The following is a 13,057-nucleotide window of genomic DNA, read 5'->3' as shown; positions in this document are numbered from 1 at the left end:
CAATTTCAAATGCAAACAGGACAGTGTTACATCGGATGACCTAAATGGAAAGGACTAAAATGATGACACAGAGTGATGGTCCAAGGTTGACCAGACGCCAAAGACCCTGAGATGGACAGCGGGACAGAGGGGAGTCCTCTTGGGCTCAGGCTACGCAGTAACAGAGACCTACCCCTAGGTTCACCACACACGCGGGGCAATCCCTGGACAAGACATGGGCATTGATGTAGAATCAGAATCAGAATAAATGATTAAGCTTCAGAGTAAGAGGGAGTAGCCCTTTTAAATGGCAGATGAAGACGATGAGAAGCCATTTGTTCACCTGTCTGTCACACACATTGAAAAGTTACGCGGACTTCATGACACAGCATGGAAATGTGGGGGTGTTTGTGCTACGCGCTTGCCACCGCAAGGTGAACAAGCCCACAGCTAGGAACACAACGCGAATTGTAATATCACCACGGGGTGGAGAGCTGAGTCCACCGTGGCTCTGGCTGTGGGCTGCAGCTCCGAAATCCTCAAGGAAGGTGGCCTGGGTCACTCTGCTGTCACTGAAGGGGATTACCAGCAAGAAAGTAAGAATTATAATGTCCTCCTCATTGTCTATGAAGTGAGTAGGAAATACAGAGGAGAAAAGCAAGAAGAATCTCTCCTACTAAGATTTAAAAAAATAGGACAGCCTGTCAAATGGGCAGGGCCATGAGTGGAAAAAGAAGCAACTATTGACACTGGGGGCCCTGATTTCTCCCACGCACCTGCTGCACTGCTGAAACCTCCCGTGGAGCCAGCCCTCACAGTTTCCAGAGGTTGTGGGGCCATAGCAAGTGAGCCTGACACAGATTCCCTATGACACAAGATACAAACAGTGTGAGGAACACCAGAAAATAATTATCCTCCCAAATAAAGCAATTATGAGTGAGAAACCAAAATAAACATCTTCAAATGTTCAAAAAGATTTTAAAAAAACAGTAAAGCAAAATCAAAATTGTTCAAAATTATTAGAAAAATGACTTTTGGAATGAGAAATATAATCAGTGAAGTTAATAGCTCAATGGATAGTTTGAAGTAGGAACCAAAAAAGCCAAATAAAGCACCAGTGATTCATTAAATAGAGAAGAAAAAAATACAGTCGAGAAAAAATATGGAAAATATTGAAATGATCTAAAGGCCTAGAAATAATAGATCAAGAAAATCCAATATGTATGTCATAAAAATTAATGGAAGATTTGGGAAAAATGTAATCTTCCAAGGTATACTTCATGGCAATTACTCAGATATGAAGAAAGGAAATACGTCCTCATATTAAAATTTTACAAAGTGTTTTTAAAAGGTGTTTTACAAAAACATCCACCCCTGACGGTATTACAGTAACATTACCGAGTATTACTAGTATTAAAAAAAAACTTCATAGCCACACAAAAACCAACCAGCCAACCAAACAATCTAAAGCAGAAGAAAAGTTGGAGGACGGCAGACTTCTCATCAGAGCATGGCGTAACAGTCCTCCTCCTTTCCCCTGTGTTTTTTTTTTGTTGTTTTTTGTTTGTTTGTTTGTTTGTTTTGAGACAGAGTCTGGCTCTGTCTCCCAGGCTGGAGTGCAGTGGCGCAATCTCGGCTCACTGCATGTTCCGCCTCCCGGGTTCACGCCATTCTTCTGCCTCAGCCTCCCCAGTAGCTGGGACTACAGGTGCCCACCACCACGCCTGGCTAATATTTTTGTATTTTTAGTAGAGACCGGGTTTCACCGTGTTGGCCAGAATGGTCTCGATCTCCTGACCTCATGATCCTCCCACCTCGGCCTCCCAAAGTGCTGGGATTACAGGCATAAGCCACCGTGCCGGGCCTCCCCCGTGTTTTTAAAGTTGGCCTGCAGATTGGTGATGACCGTTGGAGACTGCGTTACTTTTCCAACTGTGGCTTTCCACTAAAATCACAAAGGAAAATGTAGAAAGGAAAACGTGGCTGAGGGAACCAACAACAAAGATGATTTACATGCAGGAGGCTCTTAGAAAGAAAGCATCGCACGAGTTCATGATGTCTAAGCTCTCAGCTAGCCTCTAGAGTGTAACTCCCTCTCCATCCTCCACCCCGCATTCAGGAGTCCTCCCCAGGGGTCTCAAAGCTCCGCCTCTCCTCCATCACCAGGAGGTGCCCTGCTCATGCATCCTGCCCTCAGCAGGCAGAAGATCTCTCTTGACTTCCCCAACTCTTCTTGTGCCATCCACACAATCTTGCCTTCAACTATTATTTTATTTTATTTTTTAGGAGGTAGGGTCTTGCTCTGTTGCCCAGGCCAGAGTGCAGCAGTGTGAACAGGGCTCCCTGCAGCCTCGATCTCCTGAAGTTCAAGCCATCCTCCCACCTCAGCCTCCACAGTAGCTGGGACTACAGGTGTGTGCCACCACAGCTGGCTAATTTTTATACTTTTTGTAGACACTGGTTTTGCCGTGTTGCCCAGGCTGGTCTTAAACTCCTGGGCTCAAGTGATCTGCCCACCTCAGCCTCCCAAACTGCTGGGATTACAGGTGTGAGCCACCATGCCCGGCCTTGCCTTGATTTAAAGCAATGGAGGTGTAGAAGCCTTTTCATAGGCCACAGCAGGCCACAGGTGTTTGCTATCACTGTCATTCGTCTTTAGGGCACAAGATTTTGCTCGACAACTATATGCTTCCTTTAAACTTTATTCTGCTGATGCATACTAGTAGTCATCTTTCTCCCCCCCTCAAAAATTAAACTTTTTTGAGTTAAAAAAAAAACTAAAAGAAACAAAGAAACATTTTTTGCTCTCATTCATTTTCAAGAACTCATTCTACATTTTCCAGACACACCAAGAAAGCACTTGAAAATGTAATGCACTTAATTTTCAAACTCATGTGTTTGATGTATGAAGCTTTACCGTAACAATGGAATTTTCATTTTTCTAATCCTCTTTATTTTAATCTGGACATAAGATTTTAGAAGACGTTCTGCTGGTGTTGAGGCTTACGCAGAAACCACCCAGCAAGCAGGACCCTGGCCAGATGTTCTTGTTTGACTGGTTTCTGACTAAACACTGATATGCTTCCTCAGTATCTTCTATCTGAATAAAGGAATATTTAGAGTCTGACTCAATGTGTTACTCACAAATCCTAAAATCTCCAACTTAAAAAAATATATTTAGGATGGATCTTAATTTAGCCCACCTTTTAAAACCTCATAAACCTCATTTATTGTTCTTATTTTGCATTTTTAAATAGGGAGTAAGTGTACGATTCTAATTAAAAAGGTAAATTCTGCCATATACAAATAATTCTTAGAAGCTGAAATTCTCCAAATGCACTTTTCTTCTTGTAATAAAAATGTAACAAATAATGAATTCCTCAAGATGACTTTGCCACGTGCATCAGTCTTTGAATGTGAGAAAGCAGAGTATGTGTGAGATGACGGGTGTGTAATTTGGGTTCAAATGTGGTGTTGATTAATCTGTTTTATGTTGATTGTTCTCATTTCAATTCTGGATTTTTCTCATTTCAATTCTGGCCATTCTGATGTCTTTTCTGGCCACCGTGTATTCAAAATGTTTATGCACAGCTACTGTGGACATCCAAACCTTGAGGAACTTTAGACAAGAAAGTATCAAATAGGCTTTGGTGAAGAAAAAACAAAGATTATTAAATTATTACTGTGGAATAGGTTGTTTTAAATGATGAACTTTGCAACTGGCTCATGTATGTTAGAAGCACACATACGAATACATAAGGCCCCTTCCTATACACACACACACACAGACACACACACACACATATAATACATATATAACTATTTTATCATTTTTCTGTATATAATTAAAAGCTATAAAGGAATGGTTATAGCTGTCTGTATCTGTTGCATATTCATCATAATAGGCCAATAAATTAATAATGTTAATTCAACATTTTGGACTCACACTGTAATGAGAAATAAAGTTTAGTTCGTATGAAAATCAAAGTGACATTTTCAAAGAGAAAGTCATTTGAGGTTTTGATAACTTGGAATCATTGAATTAAATAGTTCAAATATTTCTGATCCTGAGTGAAATATTTTTACATATTTCTAGTTATTAACATATATTATGATTTTTGTTAATCAATTATTACATAAAATATTTGATGTTTCCCTTATGACAAGACACAGTGAAAATTACTAAAGAATAAGGATGCTTTGATTAGAAGCTGTCGATGGAAGAGCATTTCCAGCTTTACATTTTTAACTGAGTAGCTTAATCTAAAAGATTCTTTATTTTTTTTGTTGTTTGTTTGTTTGTTTGTTTTGTTTGTTTGAAACGGAGTCTCGCTTTGTCGCCCAGGCTGGCGTGCAGTGGCGCGATTTTGGCTCACTGCAAGCTCTGCCTCCCAGGTTCACGCCATTCTCTTGCCTCATACTCCCGAGTAGCTGGGACTGCAGGCGCCTGCCACCACGCCTGGCTAATTTTTTGTATTTTTACTGGAGACAGGGTTTCACCACGTGAGCCAGGATGGTCTTGATCTCCTGACCTGATGCACCCGCCTTGGCCTCCCAAAGTGCTGGGATTACAGGCGTGAGCCACTGCGCCCCGCCTGGTTTTTTGTTGTTGTTTTGTTATTTTTGGTCTGGGAAAAAAGAGATATGCCTATTTGTTTATGATTTATAAGATTCCTGATATCTAAGGAATTCAGTTAAAATACATACGGCTGGCAATTTTGAGTTCTGCGAGGTGATGGTTTTCTTAGCCTATTTCAGATAGATTTTTCCAGTTGGGGATGCACTCCTAGGTCCCAGGAAGACACCGATGAGGAGCCAATCGTTGGGGGCTTGTCGCTGACCTGCTCAGATAAGGTCCTTCAAGGACGATGATCCCAATTCATCTGCAGAGAAGAAAATGGCGGAGAGTTGAATCACAAAGACACAAGGATTGTGTCATTGGAAAATGTACACTCAAGGCAGTTTAAGAAATGATTGTATTTGCTGATTTTTCAAAGAATGCTAAAACATATATATATATATGAACATGTACACATAAACATACATACACAACACAACAGAGAGAAATGCGTTTGATCCGCCTCAGAACTGGTGCACTAGCTAGGAAGAAAACCAGCAGCTGGACTCACCTAGTGAAGTAGCTTTGAGCAGAACCTGTGAAGAGTGGTAAGAAGCAGGGAAAACAGCACACCCAAATCAGCTTTCATATGCTAAGACTTCCTCGTAAACTAAATGTGGCATTTGCACAAAACATTGTAATCCTTGTCATCAGTTGGGTACTAACAAAATGTAAAAATTTTGTTATACTTCATTCCATCTCTTCATTCATCCCTCTGTCCATTATCCACCCTTCTTTTTTTTTTTTTTTGAGATGGAGTCTTGCTCTGTCACACAGGCTGGAGTGCAGTGGTGTGATGTCAGCTCACTGCAAGCTCTGCCTCCCGTGTTCAAGCGATTCCCCCTTCCTCAGCCTCCCGAGTAGGTGGGATTATAGGCGTCCACCACCACACCTGGCTAATTTTTGTATTTTAAGTAGAGATGGGGTTTCACCATGTTGGCCAGGCTGGTCTAAAACTTCTGACCTCAGGTGATCTGCCTGACTCGGCCTTTCAAAGTGTTGGGATTACAGGCGTGAGCCACCGCGCCCGGCCAATCCTCCCATTTTTTGTAAGAATATTGTAGGGATTTTATCCCTGGTGGTCCAGGGACCTGGACTGCCCATCTTGTCTCCTTAGTACGGAAATAGTGTCATCTAGTGGCCTTTATAACTGCAGCCCAGCTCCCCAGCCTGCTTTCTGGAGCCATGGCTGGTCAACTGTTTTATGGGATGCAGTGGCTCAGGCACCCATCACCCCATCATGTGGTAGCTGCTGTCCACTGAAAATACACTTAAAAAATGAGTGACCACCTTCCCTATGTAGAGTGGTTTTCTGCTAGGACAGTTGTTTGAAATTGGCAGTTATACAAATGGGTCCATTTTATACAATACTTGAGTAGCTGGAATAGAGACTGCAACTCTTAAATAGTTGTAGGAAGATTTTTAGACCATTTCATCATAATTCCATTTTTTTTTTTCTGAGGCCTGAGAAGATGTCATAACCGGCTTCTCTAACCTGCTTCGTGTTCACCGTTTTTGCCACTGAGAGGAGATCGGGCACCAAGCACTGCGGTATGCACGCCCTTTGTGTGCCGATGTCATTTTTGAAAGCAATTTGAGCTATTCTAAATTCTCTCCACACACTAGCCCATGTCCCGGAAGGGCTCCGATCTTTCTTGTGTGGGCAGGATTGCCAATCCTCATTCTGATTCCTGACTGCAGGGTTCGTGCATGGATCGCGGGATGCCTGTGTGAGTGGGTTATTAGGGCCTTTCAGAAACTCGATTGTGGTCGAGCTTCCGTAAAGACCACTGGAGCCTCTGCCTTCCCTGCGGCGATTTCTAACTGCCCAGGCATCCAACGAGCAAACAGGGCTGGCAGCAAATTATCCCGTGGATATCTCATCCTACTGAGACATGTCAAGACTGTTTTGAAGCTTTCTGCCTAAAATATATTTATGTTACCTTCAGAGTGAAAATCCTGCAATTTGACTTGCATAGCATTGACCTGACTCCAAAATAAAATAGCTTCCTTTCCTAGTAATTGAGTTAGCACTACAGTGTAAAAGTCGATAGAATAAATATTGCTAAGAAATGCAACTTTCCATTGATTTGTTCAGGAGTAGACTCAACAAGTATGTACATACTACCCAGAGAAAAGCCATGCTTTGCTTTCAGAATCAAAACATTTTAGGGGAATAGTGTAGAATTAATCTTCAGTTTTTGCATCGGGCACCAGAGTATGCTGAAAACAAAATTAAACATAAATTATAACTTTACATAAAAGAGTTTGGGAAGGAAATAGATGACAGATGAGTAACTATAATAATGATTATAACAGGATTTATTTAATTTTCAGTCAGCATTTTACCTCGTTTGTCACTTATTAACACCTAATTTTCTTTTTGAACTAATTGTTACTTTATGTACTTCCAAAACTATGCAACAAATATTGATCTAACACCTCCCAGGCATTAGGCAATATCATGTATTAATAAAATGTGTTTTCACTTACCTCATTTCTGATTCTACCAAGAACAAAACATCTTCTTTATGTAATCTTTTCTGCTTAAAATGCAAAATAACGTTGAATGAGTTTTTCAAAGCTCCAAAATGAGGAAAATGCATTCGATTTTGTTTTTATAAGATCAATAATTTAAAATTTTTGATCAAAACTTCTTTTAATGCCACTTTGAATTATGGTTCCAAGTGTTTTGCTGGGTAAGCAGCATATTACACAGCCAGATTTTTCTACCATTTGATTCACTGACTTCATTACACTGTGTTTTCAGTAGGATGGTCTTGGTTGCATTTGCTACACTGAAGAAAAGCTGAACTTTTCCTCTAAAAGGAAATGATAGCAAGGGAGACAAAAATTCCACATTTTGAAGACTAACCAAAATAACTGTTGATTCCATTATTTTATGAATGAAAACTGATTTGTAATCTAAGGCATGTGGTTTGCATGCTGGTTCTGCCAGGCACTGGTTGTGTTATTTCAAGTCATTCTCACTATGGCTTGGTTTCTGTATGTGCAACATGAAAATAATTATTTTTACTTACAGAGTATAGGCCATGATTATATTAAATGCATTGAAGTGAAATTTGTGTATGTCAAGAATGATCTTAAAATATTTTGATTCAGTCGTACTGAAAATAATGAGTGTTAAAGACTATAAAGAAAATGGTCTCAACGTTTAACTTGCCCATCATAATAGGCAAAAATAGATCATGGGCAATTTAATCATATAGTCTTCCAGGGGCCGTCAGGAATCCCTAGATGTTAGAAATTATAGCAACATAGTCAAACCCCTTGAAACTGTATTTGGCACCCACTTTTTCCAGCTCTCAGCACTTGAAGTACCTGCAAGCTCCCTCCCTTTCCTGTCTTGAATGCTATATGGTATTACATTCTTTTTAAATTGAGAATTGTATTATTTGTGTTTTGCAACTTCAAGACATAATGACCAAACATATTTCAATACTGCATATTAAAATTAATAGATCAGGTTTAAATATGCCCTGGGGTTAGAGAACTTACTCATTTTGAAAACAGATGAATACATAAATCTCAAAAGTATTGATGGCTTAAATCTAATAGCTTTCTTTAGAGATCAGTAAAATTGCCCTTCTTCTTTCACTCACCCCTAATAATTCCAATAAATGTACTCTCTTTTTAATTGATTTTTGAAAACATCACGACTTAATAACTGGGAGATTTCTTAAAGTCGGACAATTTGGGAAGCCCATAGAGAGTGAAAAGAGTTCCCTGTGTTCATGTTTTGCATACTTGGAAGGAAAGAGTAATTACTGCAAATCAGACCCTGGAGGAGAAGAAAGGAGGTGAAAAGAGATTACTAGCTAATTTTAATATTGATCTTAATAGGATCTGACAGAACGACAACAGTGATCATAACAATAATACAGCAAAACAGGATTAAGTGTATCGTATAAAGGCATTTGTGTAAGAGTAATTGGTAGAATAATAATACAAACTTCCATAATAACCAAAACATACTGAAAAAGGACAAAAGAAACTCCTTAGTGAAAAAAAAGGTGAACACAGAGGATATGAATATGTATAATATGATGACACTCAGAAATGTTGTCAAACATATTGATTATATCAGTGAGTGCAGTCATGTGGGTACATATCTACATACACAACTAAACAGCAGAAGCTTACGTAGTCAGAGTTTCTAGGAGATGCCAGGAGAAGCAGACATCCACATTCTCTAACAACATGGAAATTTCATCATCGAAATAGAGCCAGTAGGCAAAATTTAATGAAGATGTATAAAATTTAAAGATAATTCATAAAATACATTTTAAAGAATATTATATGCCAATTTCTGAGACCCCACCAAGTAAGCTAAATCTCCTTCAAGTGTTCATGCAACTTTAAAAAATAGTCATATATTAAACCAGAAAAATTGTCTCAAGACATAATAAAAACAGCATCACATTTCTGGACCCCAATGAGGTATGCACGAAGCTTCAAAGCTGCCACTCTGTCCTAACAACAAGGAGAAAGCTGAACACACTGAAAATCCACAGTGCTTCTCAGGTGCCTAAGAGAAGCGAAGTCACAGGGCAAACTGCTGCGTCCAAAATGGCCGAGAGGCAAGTGGGTACAGAGAACCACAGCTTCTCAGAGCAGAAACCTGAAGGGAGCCAGTGCAGGGGGAAGAAACCCAAACTGTCATTGAGGAACTGCTGCAGGCTCAGAGTGGGTGAGTCTGAGAGAGAAAAACTGCAGGGAGACCCAGTCAACGGGGGCACATTTTTGTGTTTTCCTTCTAAGAGCTTGGCAGTTTCTCACAGTGAAGATCACAGAAGAATCTCCTTGTGCATCTCGAGGGCAGAGGGGAGAAGCAATTCTGAAATGCCCCAGAGCAGACATTCTTAGCAAGTTGTGCTGTTAGGAGAAACCAGAGTTAACCAGAGCCTGATGTGCTGGAGTTTTATGGATGCCCAGTGGGCCTGGGAGAAAGGAAACAATTCCGTGGGCCACAGTGATCCTACCCCACCTCTAGGGAGAAACGTGAGCAGCACAGGTGAAGCTTCCACTCCCAGGAGGATCCAAGTTCACTGTTGCTCCTACTGAGTTTGTGTATCAAAGCCTGGGACCTGATCAGAGGAGTGGGGAATGCTTTCCCTCTCCCACATCTTAGCACTAATCTACTAAAGGCCAATTGACCCAGTGCGTATGTCCAGCTCTCAGTGAAAAATCACAAGGCATACAAATGGCAACAATCACAACAACAACAACAAAACACAGTTTGAAGAGACAGAGCAGGTGTTAACAGCAGACCCTAATATGGATGTCAGAATCGTCAAACCATGAATTTAGATAAGCCATGATTAATATGCTGAGAGTTCTAATGGTAGAAATAGAAAACGTGCAAGAACACATGGGTAATATAATCAAAGAGATGGAAATTCTAAGAGAGGACCAAAAGTAAAAGCTAGAGATAAAAATATGATAACAAAAATGAAGAATGATTAATAATAATAATGGTAATAAATCCAATAGGTGAGGAGAAAAGAGATTAAAAGTTTAAAGAAAATTGTCCAAGAGTTGATAATGATAAACTTGGTGTTGAAAAAAAAGTACTTCCAGGCCAGGTGCTGTGGCTCATGCCTGTAATCCCAGCACTTTGGGAGGCTGAGGAGGGTGGATCACGAGGTCAGGAGTTCAAGACCAGCCTGGCCAACATGGTGAAACCCCATCTCTACCAAAAATACAAAAATTAGCTGGGTGTGGTGTGAGTGCCTATAATCTCGGCTACTCCTGAGGCTGAGGCATCAGAATCATTTGCATCCAGAAGGTGGAGGTTGCAGTGAGGTGAGGTCATGCCATTGCACTCCAGCCTGGGCAACAAAAGGAAAACTCCATCTCAAAAAACAAACAAACAAAAAAGTACTTCTATATATTATTCTGTCAACATTTGAAATAAGTTTTGAAATTTTCTGTAATTGGAAGTTCAACAAACTAAAAGGTCCATCCTAGATAATACGTTAGAATAGCCAGGAGAACGACAGAGGGCAGGGGAAAAAGCATGATGATCTCTCAGGAGGCTACGGTTTGATCCGGATCAATGCCATTAGGGGTTGGGGCCAGACGGAAGCAGAGAAAGTGGTGAAGTGAAGAGAGGTCTGGCCACAGGCTAAAGGTAACATCATCAGGACTTCCTGCTGTATTAGACTTCAAGTGTGAAAGCAAGAGGAGCTTGAGCTGAGCAACAGGAAGAACGAAATTGCCATCCGCCAAGATCTGGAAGGTCATGAATTGGACATTTTTGTGAGGGGAAGATCCAAGTTCACTGTTGGTCCTACTGAGTTTGTGTACCGTTTTACGAGGATGATCCTCTGCCTCTCGATTCAGTACAACAGATAACATCATGACCTCTGCAGAGATTTAGGGAGAAGCGACAGACTTGCTTACGTTTCTACTTTTAACTGAATGCCTTTTCTTTCTTCTTGTACCAGAAACAGAGAAAGACCTCACTCAGCTTCCAAAAGAAAAGAACACATGAACGAATCTCCTCTAAAAACAATTTTTTAGAAGTTATGTTCTACTGAACAGATTTCTCACTGTGAGACATTGCTTTAAACGTATAGCCGAGAATCTCTGCGTGTTTGCAATTTGACTGCTGTACTTTGTAAGTCTGAACCTACACCTGGCCACTGAATTATTAAGAAGCACTAACCCAAATTTAAAAAACCAAGCTATTAATGCAACATTTTTAAGAGAACATAATTTAAATGTTTCTATATATGTAATTTTCAGTCCTAAAGACAGCATTTACAGTATGATCTATTTTTTACAAGGATAGGAATAAAATATAAAATACACACCAGACAAGCAGTATGTGTCTTATTCCAGAATAAAATTGTAAATGAAAAGAGGAAATGGCAATGTATACATTTTCATACTGTTTTAATTCCTTTATAAGAATTAGATATTGAATTTAAAACAAAATTTATTTGAAAATGATCTATTCTGTTTTCAAAAAGGTCTTAGAAATAAAGACTTCACAGCATCTTATAGCATCCTTAAGGTTGGTTTACCACTCAGCATAGTCACTTACAGGTGGTTTGTAATGTGTCAACTTGTCTAGGCTGAGCTATAGTTCCACAAATTACCTTATGGTGTGTTTCTAGTTAGTGTGGGTTTTTTTTTTCTTTTGCATACAGGATACATTTTTTTTATTTTGCAGATTTGAAGAGCAAAGTGAAGTGTAGTTCTTTCCATTTTTTTTGCTGATAATGTATGCACAGGTGTGGGTGCGTCTCAGTGTGTAGTCTCTCACCTGTTGGCAGACTTCCCAGTAGGGTCACACCTGCTCCACCTTCCCCTGGGTGTTCCCTCAAGTTCGCAAATCTTGGGCCAGGACCAAAAGCACTTTCCCCTTACTTGGCTGTGCTGCAAGACAGAACAGATCAGAACCCCAGGGCTGATGGTCCATGTGAGACGGCAGAGGATCATGAGAAGCATTGATGCTTCCAGCCACCACTCACACAGATGGGGTCCCTATGTGTTTTCTCTGGGACAAAGGATGTCAGCCTCTGTTGCAAGACAGTCGAGAACAGAGACAGTGGGAGCTGACAGCTTCCCCTGTGTGCCGTGGGCTTCAGCCTGAGCGTGAGGCTGCGGTTCACCCTCTCTCTCGCCTGTGGGTGCCGACTCCAGCACCTGGTGTGGACACAGCAGGGTTCCAGATCCAGAGACTCTTCTCCCAGTCCCTCAGCTGAACAAGGTTGGGACCCTGTAAGAAACACTGCCTCAGAGTCCTGCTTCTCTGATTAAATCCTGGCAAACACACTCACGTTATCCTTCATTGTTATCTCACTGTTTCACATATTGCCTCTTTTTTTTTATCAAATGAGTATGAAATTCTTAATAACTAACAACAGATAAATTTTTAACTTTGTGCAATTACCTAAGATTTACAAGTATCATATGATTTAAAATCATTTTGCAAATTTTGGATGCTAGAAAGGTGTTTGTGACCATTCTGATTTGTGTATTTCTTCAGTAAATCTCTAAAGCACTGCTGTATGGATATTTCAGATCTGCAAATATATGTAGATTTAATCTGGCTGCACTTTAATTTGAATTCATTATATAAATACACTCTTGGAGAGAAAGAGAATTAAAAAGACTTACAGTTTCTCTCTCCTCTATACTTCCTTCCTCTGGTCCTCCTCCTCGTCGTCTCCTCCTCAAACTCCTCCTCCTTCTACTTCTTTCCCTTTCCTCAAAGAGAAGGACCACTCTCTAGAAAATGTAGAGGAACTTGGCAGAGTTTTTATAAAACAATGTCAATAATAATTAGGAAAGATCCCCTGAAGACAGAATTATCATAGTTTCCTGTCTACATTAAAACCGCATTTCTCAAGCAAGCGTGATTTTGCCCTCCCAGGGACTATCTGATGGCTGCAGGCATTTCTTGTCCTTAGGACAGGGGTGGGGCAT

The 13,057-nt window shown here is 40.3% G+C and overlaps 1 long non-coding RNA gene across 1 annotated transcript; it reads right to left on the bottom strand.

Annotated features, from left to right (window-relative positions):
- Window positions 1-2,972: 2,972 nt before the first annotated feature.
- On the bottom strand, window positions 2,973-12,012 carry LOC134736487 (uncharacterized). Its single transcript, XR_010120534.1, has 3 exons — window positions 11,892-12,012; window positions 4,687-4,862; window positions 2,973-3,079 (listed from the first exon to the last, which is right to left on the bottom strand). It is a non-coding gene; the product is annotated as an uncharacterized lncRNA (long non-coding RNA).
- Window positions 12,013-13,057: the final 1,045 nt, after the last annotated feature.

The sequence above is a fragment of the Symphalangus syndactylus genome, chromosome 1 (genome assembly GCF_028878055.3).
Source record: "Symphalangus syndactylus isolate Jambi chromosome 1, NHGRI_mSymSyn1-v2.1_pri, whole genome shotgun sequence".
Taxonomy (NCBI): Eukaryota; Metazoa; Chordata; class Mammalia; order Primates; family Hylobatidae; genus Symphalangus; species Symphalangus syndactylus.
This window is presented reverse-complemented; position numbering and strand designations above follow the sequence as displayed.